A 14,680-nucleotide genomic window follows, 5' to 3' on the forward strand; every position below is an offset into this window, starting at 1 on the left:
TTTAAAATTCAATTACAAAAAGAAAAAAGAATTGCTATACCGACATTACATCATCGTTCTAGGAGCATTTTGCATTTTTTTGTCTTTAATCTTTGGTCTGTCATTATTGAATTGGTCCACCTAAGTGTTTAATTAAGAAGAATATGACCCTAGCAATTTAGAAATTTCTTTAAATAGTTTTATAAACACCACCAAGTTCATGCTACATTTCAAACACTAAAAATCATGATGATTTTTTTTCAATCATAAAATTTGAATCAATTTAAATTTAATTTTGTATATCACTTTAACACTTGTAGAAATGAACTCAAAAGTATTACAGACAAAATTTAAGAATTGCATTAGTGATCTAATGAACAATTAGTTTTGAAAATATGTGAAATCGATATCTAACACCTGTGGTTGTTTTTGATTAAAAAAGCAGTGTTAACTAGAGTGTTGACCCTTAACATAGCAAAAAGCTATCAACTGTTACTACTTATTAAGTTGCCATTAGTTTTACATCCAAAGTCATTCTATACACTCTAGTCGGTTACTACTACCGAAACATTCAGTCTGTATGCACAGAGAAGTCGGTTATAGAAGAAAGTATTCACAGAGCCCAGTATACACCGAGCTGTCTACCGAGTAACAATGTATGTCTACCGAGCAGCAATAATGATACACCGAGTGAAACGTGTTACCAGATTCATTGAACCTAGACACACTTGTGGAAACGTGTTACAAGATCGAGGAACAAAGAACCGTTATCACATTGGAAATTGCACTTCTAGATTGTGTATGATTTTGAGGTCATCTATCCAATGAAATATTTTGTATGGTTATTCATTCTATAAATCATGTTTGTAAGATCGAAGCAATGAACTAGATCACTGACATAAGAGATCTATTTATACAGCATGGATTGAGATCAGATAAAAAGTGACAAGAAGAGACATAGAGGTGTATGAAGCAAGACATGTGTGATACATAAGAAAGCACTAAGTGTTATGACTGTTACACAGACACAGAGGTCACCGAGAAGGATTTCAGAGAACAGTCAAAGAACAGAGTAAACAGAAGGGTTTACCGAGTTACTTTATGGGTTACCGAGGTATGCTATAAGCAAGGTAATCTCATTTTGAGCACATAGAATCTGCTATAACATTTCAGATGTAAAGTTGCAGATATTTGTAAAGATTTTATTGTAATATTTTGAAGTTGTAAGAGAAACCTTTAACAAGGTAAAAGACTCTAACAAAGTCTATAAATTGTAAAGCCTTTAACTAGGTGAAACATTTTAGAATAAGTGTTGTAAAATCCTTTAGCAAGACAGATCTAAAGATCTTGATACTCCTAACAAGGTAAGCTATCAGAAATAGCTAAACATGTAGCTCTAACTGAGCACTCTTTATTATTGCAGTAGTGAAGTTGTGGGTGCCATCCCCATCGCAGGTTTTCTCTCTAACCAAGAGTTTCTGCGTAACCAAAATATATGTGTTATGGAGTGAATCATGTATGATTGTTATCTATTTGTTTTAGCTTTATGTTATGTTACAACAGTTTTTGGTTTATGCATAACAGTAAAGATATTGTTGTTAAAGGGTTTTGAAGTACTGATTCACCCCTCCCCTCTCAGTACATTAGCTTTCCATATTGGGCCTAACATCAACAACACTTTAACAACACTAAAATAGTTTCAAAACATCAAAAACACAGATTGAAGAGAGTTCAACAACAGAACAAGAGGCCCAACCCCAAACGAAAGCAAAAAGACCAACAACCTAAGACCTAAGGGGTCGATTTATGGACCCTAGTCATGTTTATGACCTTCTCCCAGTCATCATAGAGGAACTTGTATAGCTCCCTAGCTGCCTAGTTGTTAGCATCATCCACATCAGTTCTTTCCCGCAAGAGGAAGTGGGTATGTGCAGGATCATGGTGTGCCAAAATAGGCCCTTAAGTGGCAATGAAATTTCAGAAAATCAGAGTTATGCAACTTGACATGAAAATTTGAATAAGTTGTGAACATTATTTTTAAAATATGTAAGAAGAAAATATATAGAAAATTGAATTTAGTTTCTAAGCTACTAGTTGTTTTTTGGGAAAAAAAAAATCCTATTTGATGAAAATTTCAAATTTCAATGCAGTGGTACTAAAATTTCAGGAAAAAAATAAGAAGTAGACGTATGTCTGACCACCCTAATCACAATCAAATCATAATATTTTTTTATAATATTTATAATATAAGTATTAGACTCATGTCCAGATGTGACACATATTTTTTTTTAATTTTTTATAAAGTAAATAATTATTTATGAATTTTTTACTACAACTTTTCAGAAATTCAGAAACTCCTACATCTGACCACCTTAACTTGGTCAAAACCTTATGAATTTTTTTTTAAAATTTTTTTTCCCTATAGTAGACGAAGCATAGGATGTGACGCATGTTTCAGATTCAAAAATGTTATACCGTTTGAAAGTTATGAGTGTTTTTCAATCAGTATATCAATCAGTACTATTGTCAGAATTCAATTAGAAAATAAATAATAATTATTTATTAAAGTCAAAATAAGACAAGCCTTATATTGTTGGAAATCTGGGAACGTCCTTAAAAAACCCTTTTCGTTTTATAAATTTTGGTTACAAAAAAAGTCGTCAGCCACCAGTGTAAAGTCTGGAAAATCAAGGAATACTGAAAAACACGTTTTTTCAATTGACTTTCCAGGTTTGTCACTTCCAAGACAAATACCAAAGCATTCCCGAGCCGAAATTTGAAATTTGAAAATTTGACTACAAAAATCGGATATCCGATTTCAATATATAAATTTGTGGTCCCCAAAAATTTTCCCATTGCCGCCTTTTATTTACTGAACTGCCACATTAATGGCAATGGCAAAAATCCGATATCGGATTTTATTAGTCATATTTTAGAGAGAGAGAGAGAGAGAGAGAGAGAGAGAGAGAGAGAGAGAGAGAGAGAGAGAGAGAGAGAGAGAGAGAGAGAGAGAAGGAGAGGGAGAGAGGGAGAAAGAGAGAGAGAGAGAGAGAGAGAGAGAGAGAGAGAGAGAGAGAGAGAGGGGAGAGAGAGAGAGGAGGACAGGAAGAGAGAGAGAGAGGGGGGGAGAGAGAGAGAGAGAGAGAGAGAGGGGGGGGGGAGAGAGAGAGGAGGACAGGAAGAGAGAGAGAGAGGGGGGGGAGAGAGAGAGAGAGAGAGAGAGAGAGGGGGGAGAGAGAGAGAGATGTAAGTTCTAACACTAAATGTAAAGTACAGATTCCAATAGCTAACAAGATGAGAGGGGGGGTGAATCATACAAACTTAATCTTCCATAAAATCAACAGATTCAACCTCGGTAACTTATACTTCAGCAATATTACCAAAAACTGCTAAACATGCTAACTCATAAACACATAATCATCATAACACATATAACACCAGATTTAATGTGGAAACCCAAATAGGGAAAAACCACTATGGGATTTCGGACCCACTAAGAAATATACTCTTCTAGAGTATGCTTGGTTAAAAGCAAATCCTGTTAAAGATTACAAACACATTGCTAGATGTGACCCAGTTAAGGGATTTCCCTTAGATCTGTTAGGATCTTCACTTTGTTAGAAGTGACCTTGTCAAAGGATTTCAAACACTCATTTAGAATGTTACCTTGCTAGAGGGTTTACAAATAAGATTGTTAAGTCCACTCGGTTAAGAGATTTTCTGTCACTTACAAAATAATAGTAATGAAAATATATCTGCAACTTCACATCTAAAATGCTAAAGCAGATTCTTATTTGTTCAAAACAATCTTGTCATAGGACTTATCTTGTCCCTCTACTGGCTCCTTACTCTGTTATTCAAATAGGTTTTCAAACTTCTGTGCTCGGTAATCACTATGTAGCATCCCTGTGCTTACACTTGCTCGCATACATTGTTTATCAACAATTCCTTATTTATAAACAATTGCTAACCGCTTAATCTCATTGATCACATTTCCCATGATCAATCTTAGCCATCAGATCTTCAATCATGACTAGGTTCAATGTATCCTTCGATCTGAAAATGTTTTACCTTGCCTAGGGACTTGCATTCCTTTCTTGGAACTTGCCTAAGGTTATTGCGGTTCAATCTGCGCTGTAGATCTTCCTGCCGATTTTCCTTTGCCATAGATCCTTAACAAACTTCATGCATGGCATACCAATCATTTATACATCTCCAGCTAATCATTATCCTTCATTAAATAATGCTTTTATTCATCCAATGCGATCTGTCATAACTTGGTTGGAACTCGGTAAATACTAAACTTTACTCGGTAGACATTCCGCCTTCATTAACTGATATCGATAACCTTAGGGTTTACCGACTAGGTTCCTTAGGGTTTATCGACTAGGTTCCTTAGGGTTTACCGACTAGGTTCTTTGCTCGGGGACATAGTATAGTATTAACCTTGCAATCAACAACATATGTAGGATATCAAAACAATCTAAACATCATGATCTCATAATTGTCTAAGTCGGTAATAGTTGCCCATTGAATAACTTATTTCTCCCCTTATTCATCACATTCTTTCTGTGTCTTTTACCAACATCTTAATTCTCTTCAAATCAATCTTCTCAAGATATGGAAACATCATACTGAATTAGAAAATCAATTTCTTGACATCAATGACAAAATAATGTTATAAAGATAGTTATCATCCTTCTTCAGTTACATCAAATAATCTCCAACAACCTTCTCAATATCCTTAATGAATATCAACAATCTTTCTTTCTACTGAAATGCCAACAATCTCCCCCTTTGGCATTGATGGCAAAACCAACTTTTAAATGGTAATACCAACAAGATATTCAAATTGATTCGGATTCAAATTGCTGTAAGACTTCTCCTATTATCCTTGAGTTGTTAAAATCTTCTGAAGTCTTCTCCCTTTTTCATTAGGCTTCTGAGTTGTTGTCTTACATTTAGTCTTCTCTGTTTTGCAGTAATCTTCTCCCCCTGTCATTAGTATTTCGTTATCTTCTTCATTTAGGGCTTTTCCATTCAGTCAACCATTTAGTCTTCTCCCCCTTTGACAACAATGCCAAAAAGTAAAAGAACTAAATCATGATTTCTTCCCATGTGAAGTGATTTGCCTTGCTATGTATCATCTCAATCTCGGTCAGAGCAACTTGTCTCTATTCACTATTTCCTGCACACCTTTAGAAAGCCTTCTAAAGTGCGTAAAGCAGCATCAATCCACACATAGTATTCTATAGATTCATCGAATTGATGCTTTCACTGAACTCTGTCAGTGAGTAGAAGATAGGGGTAGGACCCCTAACTTGCTTCTAAGATACTCAAAAGTGTCCCTTGACAATGGCTTTGTGAAGATGTCTGCTAATTGCTCCTTTGAACTGATATATTCTAGCACAACTTTCTTCTCTTGAACTTCTTCTCTGAGATAATGATACCTTATAGATACATGCTTTGTCATAGAGTGCATTATTAGATTCTTTGAAATGTTCATGGCACTAGTATTATCACAAAATATAGTTACTGGCTCGGTAACTTTCTCATTTATACCTTCCAACAGTTGCTTGATCCATGCTATATTGGTACAATTCAATGTTGCAGCAACATATTCAGCTTCTGCTGTTGACTGTGAGATACATCCTTGTTTCTTGCTAAGCCAACTCACCAGTCTTTCTCCTAAAAAGAAAGCTCCACCACTTGTGCTTTTCTTGTCATCTATGTTGCCAGCCCAATCAGCATCAATATAAACTTTTAAATCAAAATCATTCCTCTTTTCATATACTAAGCCATAATCTTCAGTGCCTCTCAGGTATCTGAAAAATTCTCTTGATTGATGTCATATGGGTTTCCTTGGGATCTGTAGAAAATCTTGCAACAATACCTACTGCATGTGCTATATCCGGTCTACTATGCACAACATATTGCAACTTTCCAATCATAGATCAGTAAAGTGTCTCATCAACAGATGCAGATTCATCATTCTTTGATAGTTTACAGTTAGTAGTCATAGGAGTACTTACTGGTTTAGAATCCTCCATTCCAAATTTCTTCAAGATTTCCTTTATGTACTTGGATTGAGTAATGAAAATCTCATCTTTCATTTGCAGTATCTATAAATCTATAAAATACTTTATCTCACCGATTAGTGACATCTCAAATTCTTTGCACATTTCATTACCAAAGTTTTTTGCATAAGGAGTCATTACCACAAAATATAATGTCATCAAAAAATATGGCTGAGATCAGTATTCCATTGTCCTCATCATTCTTCATGTACATATTGCTATTTTCACTTGTCCTTATAAAACCAATCTTGATTAAGTAAGAGTGCAGTCTTTCATTCCATGCTCTAGGTGCTTGTTTTAGACCATATAAAGCTTTGTTTAATTTACACACCTGATCTTTACTCTTGTCTTCAACAAATCCTTCAGGTTTTTCAATATAAACTTCTTCTTCTAGTATACCATTCAAAAATGCAGATTTAACATCCATTTGATATACCTTGAAATTTTTAAAAGCAGCATATGCCAACAATGTTCTTACTCCCTCGAGTCTAGCCATAGGTGCAAAAGTCTCACCATAATCTATTCCTTCTTCTTGAGCATAACCTTTGCAAACTAGTCTTGCTTTGTTGCGAATGACCTCGTCTTTTTCATTTAGCCTGTTTCTGAAAATCCACTTTGTACAGATTACATTTTTGTCCTTCGGTCTTGGGATCAGTGTCCATGTGTCATTCTTCTTGATTTGATCAATCTCTTCTGTCATAGCATTTACCCAATCTTCACTGTTAAATGCCTCTTTTACTATTCTCGGTTCAAATTCAGATATCAGACATGTGTTCTATCTCAGTTTGTTCCTTATCATCACTGGATCATCCTTATCTCCTATAATCTGACTTGATGCATGATGTCTTCTGACATATTTGGCTAATATAGGCTCGGTAGGTTCTGTATGATCTTCTTCATCACTCGGTAACTGGACATTATCTTCATTTTCTTCAGCAGCTTTTTCGGTAGGGTTTCTTGTTTGAACATAAACAAATTCTTCATAATCTTCTAGTTCTTTGGAATTTCCTTCATCATTTCTTTCTGCAAATTTATCAATTTTCACATTTGGACTTTCTACTATTTTGTTAGATGATTTGATTAGACATTTAAATGCTTTACTTCTAGAAGAATAACCAAGAAATGTTCCTTCTTCACTTTTCTGATCAAACTTTCCATTTCTGTCATCTTTGTGAACATAGCATCTACTTCCAAAGATTTTAAAATAACTTACATTAGGTTTCTTGTCATACCAGATCTCATATGGTGTCTTCATAGTTCCTTTCTTTAGTTGAACTCGGTTCAGGGTGTAAACTGCAGTGCTGACTGCTTCTCTCCAAAATGTTTGAGGTGCCCTTTTTTCTATCATCAGGGTTCTGGCACAATCTACAATTGATTTATTTCTTCTCTCGGCTATCCCATTTTGTTGAGGTGTTCTCGGTGCAGATACTTGCCTTTTTATACCATGATCATTGCAGAATAAGTTAAATTCATCAGAAGTGAACTCTCCTCCTCTATCAGATCTAAGACATTTCAGTTGTCTTCTTGTTTCATTTTCAACTCTTGCCTTGTACCATTTAAACATTTGAAAAGTTTCTGATTTTTCTTTTTAAAACATAACTGACATCATCCTTGAGTAATCATCCACAAATAATATGAAATACTTGTCACCATAATAACTTTGAACTTTCATGGGACCACAAAGATCAGTGTGTACTAGATCTAAAATTCCTTTAGAAGTGTAGGACTTACTTGTAAATCTTGATCTTGTCATCTTACCCATCTGGCATCCTCGACACATAGCATTCTTAGGTTTTTCAAGACACGATAGACCTCTTACTTGGTGCTTCTTACTTATTTTGATCAGATTATCAAACTTTACATGACAAAACCTTTTATGCCATTACCAAGTATCATCTATCTTAGCATAAAGACACTTGTTCCGAGTTGAGTCAAGATGAAATGTATTACCTTTTGTTTGTGTCCCAGTAGCAGCTAACTTTCCATGCTTGTCATGAACTTTGACAATTCCTTTCTGAAATTTCGTTCGGTATCCTATATTGTTTAGTTATGCTACACTCAACAAATTGTATTTCAAACCTTCAACCCAGTATACATCATCACATTTAGCATTGTCAAGAAGTGTTATAGATCCTTGACCTTTCACCAGACATGGTGCATCATTACCAAATCTTACATAGCCTCCATCATAGTCTTCTAAATTAACAAACTTGTGTTTATCACCTGTCATGTGATGTGAGCATCCACTATCTATGATCCAAGAATCATTATTATTTATGTGAGATATTAGGGATTTTTCTTCATACCTTTCTTCGTCAGATCCATCTTTAATAGCCACATAAACAACTTCCTCTATATCAGTTTCATCAAATTTGTCATCATTGGATTCCTCATCGGTTACTAGACATTTCTTTCTATCTCTCCTTCTGAAGTCTTGGTGTCCTTTGTATTGGTTGTCTTTCTGCCTGTTATCTCGGTATTCTCTCTTTTCACTAGATTCTTTGTCAGGACAGTTAGAAGCCATATAGCCTATCTTATCACAATTGAAACATTTTAAAGGTAGCTTTCCTTTATACTTACCTTTGCCTCTTGGTAACCTTCTGGCTAATAATGCTTCAAACTCTTCTTGATTCTTGATTTCTTCATACAGTTTGTGTACTTCTTCCACGTTCTTACGAAATCTTTCACTTGCTCCACTATGATTCCCTTCAGAGTACTTACTCATTCTATCATTGTAATCATCAGTTTCACCAATATGAAAAGAACTGAGTGCAGATTCTACTTTATTTACTGAAGACCCACTGTTATCAAAATTACTTAACTCAAATTCATGTAGCTTACCAATAGTAACATCCAAAGAAACTGGCATGTTAGGTACAGACCTCAATTCATTGATTGCAGAGACTCTAATAGCATAAGCAGGTAGAAGGATTCTCAACAACTTACTTGTTATATCCTTTTCTTCAATAGTTCCTCCTGCTCCTTTAATTTGATTGACAGTCTCCTTTAACCTTGTACTGTATTGGGTTATGTTCTCACCTTCATTCATTCTCATGGACTCAAGTTGTCCTCTTAGACTATCTACTTTTTCTCTTTGGACATGTTCATCACCGCCATACAGAGATATGAGCTTAGTCCACATTGCTTTTGCATCATTACAACCTTCTAGATCATTAAACTCTGAGTCTGTCAATGCTGATGTTATTTCAATCATAGCTTGAATATGTTATTGCTTTGCCTTTATCTCTTCCAAGGTCATTGGGTTGGTGCTCGGTGCAATGTAATCATTCTCCAGATAATATGTTGCATATTCTCCAATTCCTGATAAATGCAACTTCATCCTTTTCTGCCATGTGGAGAAACTTGACTTGTTCAGCTTCGGTGCATCCCTTTTATACATCTTCGGATCTTTGCCTCAAGTACCTTTAAAAATTTTCTTCTGGAGTCCAAAGCTCTAATACCAATTGTAAGTTTTGATACTAAATGTAAAGTACAGATTCCAATAGCTAACAAGATGGGGGGGGGGGGGGGGGTGAATCATACAAACTTAATCTTCCATAAAATCAACAGATTCAACCTCGGTAACTTATACTTCAACAATATTACCAAAAACTGCTAAACATGCTAACTCATAAACACATAATCATCATAACACATATAACACCAGATTTAACGTGGAAACCCAAATAGGGAAAAACCACTGTGGGATTTCGGACCCACTAAGAAATATACGCTTCTAGAGTATGCTCAGTTAAAAGCAAATCCTGCTAAAGATTACAAACACATTTCTAGATGTGACCCGGTTAAGGGATTTCCCTCAGATCTGTTAGGATCTTCACTTTGTTAGAAGTGACCTTGTCAAAGGATTTCAAACACTCATTTAGAATGTTACCTTGCTAGAGGGTTTACAAATAAGATTGTTAAGTCCACTCGGTTAAGATATTTTCTGTCACTTACAAAATAACAGTAATGAAAATATATCTGCAACTTCACATCTAAAATGCTAAAGCGGATTCTTATTTGCTCAAAAAAATCTTGTCATAGGACTTATCTTGTCCCTCTGTTGGGCTCCTTACTCTGTTATTCAAACAGGTCTTCAAGCTTCTGTGCTTGGTAAACACTATGTAGCATCCATGTGCTTACACTTGTACACATACATTGTTTACCAACAATTCCTTATTTATAAACAATTGCTAACCGCTTAATCTCCTTGATCACATTTCCCATGATCAATCTTAGCCATCAGACCTTCAATCATGACTAGGTTCAATGTATCCTTCGATCTGAAAACGTTTTACCTTGCCTAGGGACTTGCATTCCTTTCTTGGAACTTGCACAAGGTTATTGCGGTTCAATCTACGCTATAGATCTTCCTACCGATTTTCCTTTGCCATAGATCCTTAGCAAACTTCATGCACGACATACCAATAATTTATACATCTCTAGCTAATCATTATCCTTCATTAAATAATGCTTTTATCCATCCAATGTGATCTATAATAACTCGGTTGCAACTCGGTAAATACTAAACTTTACTCGGTAGACATTCTGCCTTCATTAACCGATATCAGTAACCTTAGGGTTTACCGACTAGGTTCCTTAGGGTTTACCAACTAGGTTCTTTGCTCGGTGACATGGTATAGTATTAACCTTACAATCAACAACATATGTAGGATATCAAAATAATCTAAACATCATGATCTCATCATTGTCTAAGTCGGTAATAGTTGCCCATTGAATAACTTATTTCTCTCCTTATTCATCACATTCTTTCTATGTCTTTTACCGACATCTTAATTCTCTTCAAATCAATCTTCTCAAGATATGGCAACATCATACTGAATCAGAGAATCAATTTCTTGACATCAATGACAAAATAATGTTATAAATATAGTTATCATCCTTCTTCAGTTATATCAAATAATCTCCAACAACCTTCTCAATATCCTTAATGAATATCAACAATCTTTCTTTCTACTGAAATGCCAACAAGAGAGAGAGAGAGAGAGAGAGAGAGAGAGAGGGGAGTGGGGGGACAGAGAGAGAGAGAGGGAAGGAGGGGGGAGGGATAGAGAGAGAGAGAGGGAAGGGTGAGAGAGATGGAGAGAGAGGGAGGGAGGGAGGGGAGGGACGGTAGAGAGAGATAAAGAGATTAGCAGAGAGAGAGAGAGAGAGAAAGAGAGAGAGTTAGAGAGAGAGGGGGGGGGAAGGGAGAGAGATGGAGAGAGAGGGAGGGAGGGAGGGGAGGGACAGTAGAGAGAGATAAAGAGATTAGCAGAGAGGGGGAGAGAGAGAGATTAGTGGAGAGATTAGAGGAGACAAAGAGATAGAGAGACAGAGGGAGAGAGATGGGGAGGGGTAAGGGAGAGAGAGAGAGAGAGAGAGAGAGATGGAGAGATTAGGGAAGAGGGATAGAGAGAGATTAGGGGAGAGAGAGAGAGAGAGAGAGAAGGAGAGGGAGAGGGAGAGGGAGAGAGAGGAAGAGAGAGAGAGAGAGAGAGAGATTAGGGGAGAGGGGGAGACAGAGAGATTAAGACATCATAGGACATCATGAACCCTTATGAGATTAGGGGAGAGAGAGAGAGAGAGAGATTAAGACATCATGAACCCTTATGACCTCTCAAGACACCATATGACCCCAAATGACACCATATTGGGTCGCTTTGGGTCATATTGTGTCTTAAGGGGTCCTATGGTGTCCGAAGACACCATATGACCCCTATGGACACCATATGACCCCTATGGACACCATATGACCCCTAACGACACAATTTGGTGTCTTAAGGGGTCCTATGGTGTCTAAAGACACCATATGACCCCTATGGACACCATATGACCCCTAACAACACCATAGGACCCCTTAAGACACCCAATCATGTCGTTAGGGGTCATATTGTGTCCTAAGGGGGCTTAGGACACAATATGACCCCTAACGACATGATTGGGTGTCTTAAGGGGTCCTATGGTGTCGTTAGGGGTCATATGGTGTCTTCGGACACCATAGGACCCCTTAGGACACAATATGACCCCTTAGGATACAATATGACCCAAAGCGACCCAATATGGTGTCATTAGGGGTCATATGGTGTCCTAAGAGGTCATAAGGGTTCATGGGACACCATATGACCCCTTAGGACACCATATGACCCCTTAGGACACCATATGACCCCTAACGACATGATTTGGTGTCTTAAGGGGTCCTATGTTGTCCATAAGGGTCATATGGTGTCTTGGGATACCATATGACCTGTTATGACACTGTTATGGATACCATATGACCCCTAACGACACCATAGGACCCCTTAAGACACCAAATCATGTCGTTAGGGGTCATATGGTCTCTCTCTCTCTATCTCTCCCTCTCCTCATCCTCCTCTCTCTCTCTCTCTCCCTCCCTCTCTCTTTCTCCCTTTCTCCCTCTCTCCCTCTCTCTCTCTCTCTCTCTCTCTCTCTCTCTCTCTCTCTCTCTCTCTCTCTCTCTCTAAAACATGACTAATAAAATTTGATATCCGATTTAATCAGATATCGGATTTTTGCCATGTGGCAGTTTACTAAATAAATGGCGGCAATGGGAAAAAATTTGGGGACCACAAATTTTTGTACTAAAATCGGAACAAAAAACCAGGCAAAAAAGGGTTTGTGGGCCATTTTGTAGATTCCAACGGCCCACGGTCTGCATATTCTATTTTCTATCAAGGATCACAGGTTTTTAGACAGCTACAGACAAATTTGTGCTTTTGGGAGATTCTTAAAGTGAAAACTTACATTATCAATCACGAAGGAGCATGTGTGGAGGGAAATGGGGAGTAGCAGTCGTCGGAAGTCTAAACACAAAAGAAAACTTTCAAATGACCAAATTGAAGTGTATAGAGAAAGAGATAGAGAATGTCATAGGAGAAGAAGACAAGGTATGTTAAATATTGCTAATGTTACTTCAACTGAAGAGGAAATTGAATTTGAAAATGTGCCACAAGTTATTGAAAATGAAAATGTAGATTTTGAAAGTGAAAATATTGAAAATTTTGAAAATGTTGAAAGTGATAATGAAAATGCTCAACATGTGGAAAATTTTGACATAGGAGGTGAAAATGTGGAAAACTTTAACATTGAAGGTGGAATTGCTCAACCAAGTGAACCATCTGTAACACCTAATTACTTTAGAAATGAAGACCCTCTCATGGATGAAAGAAAAATTCCAAATCCAAGACCTTCAAGAACCCCAAAATGGTTATTTGAAATCGATGAGAACATTATTGCGAATCTTGAAGGCAAGAGGTCAACAAGAACCGTTCAGTTGTGGGCTACACAACTTTTCAACCAAAATTTTAGTAATAAGACATTGACCGAGAAATGCCAACTCTTTGTTCAATTGCTAAAGATGATAAAGATGAGACCATTGCTAAACAAATTAAATATTCATATGAACAAGAAGATGGAGAGAAATTCTATTATTGCAAAAAATCTATTTGACGCTCTCAATTCTATTGGAAAGAATACCAAAGAAAGAGATAAGAGAGTCGCTCGAAGAGTGATTACAACCTCCTTAGTAAGCCATCAATTGAGGAAGGCTCGTCAAATGAGACAAACTTGTGTTGATTTTAACATAAACCGTAAAACTTTGGATAGAGCACTCACACGAAGACAAAGACTTGACAATCCACTTCAACAAGATACATGGGTATTTGGTGGGAGGCTTCCACGTGTTGATAGAAAGTTGACTGACAATGTGAAGGAAGAGAATAAAAAATTTTGGCACTCTAATTGTAGAGTGTCACCCAATGTAAAGGACGTTTTGAAATTAAGAATCGGCAACCGAGACCGCACATTGCATCCCAAACATTTCTTGGAATCAAGCCAAACAATGTTGTACAAATTTTTTTGTGAATTACATCCAACTTTGCAAATATCACAAAGGGCCTTTGAATATTTGAAACCATTTTATTCTGTTCCTCTTAAGATTCGCAATACCTGTTGTTGCAAGTACCATGTGGAGTTTTCAATGTACCATGAACTTTTATGTCATATTTGTTTTATGATGCATACTAATGAGATGTCGCAGGAGTGTGGTGCAATGCTATTTTTGAGATCATCAAGAGACTTGCAAGATCTATTTTTATGCCCTAGAGATGATGGCTACTATTTCTATAGAAATGATTGTTTGAATGAGAAGTGCTCAGAATGACGTGGGTTGTCAAAGTTTGTTTCATGTTTTCATGAGGGCAGTGAACACGAGTTTGGAAATAATTATGTTGAGAAAAAAAATATGAGACAGTGAAATATACTTTGAAGAGTGGAGGTGAAGGTTCTAGATGCGAATTAGTCTCAAGAGAAGTGAGTATTGTTGATTTTATTTTGGATTTTAAGGAAAATATTTTCTACAAGTATGCAAGGCACACCCATAGGTCTCAGTGGTTGGATCAACAGTTCGAGATGTGTAAGAACTCTTTCCCGATTGGAACTATTGTATCGGTGGTTGATTTTGCAGAGAACTATACATTGCAACCACAAAGTGAGGTACAATCTCAGTACTACAATTCAGTCCAGATTGCTATTTTTGTTCACATTACATATAGACATGCTCCTGATAGTACAGAAGAGGACAAGAAGATAATCAGGGAGTATAA

Source organism: Cryptomeria japonica, chromosome 9, assembly GCF_030272615.1.
Source record: "Cryptomeria japonica chromosome 9, Sugi_1.0, whole genome shotgun sequence".
NCBI lineage: Eukaryota > Viridiplantae > Streptophyta > Pinopsida > Cupressales > Cupressaceae > Cryptomeria > Cryptomeria japonica.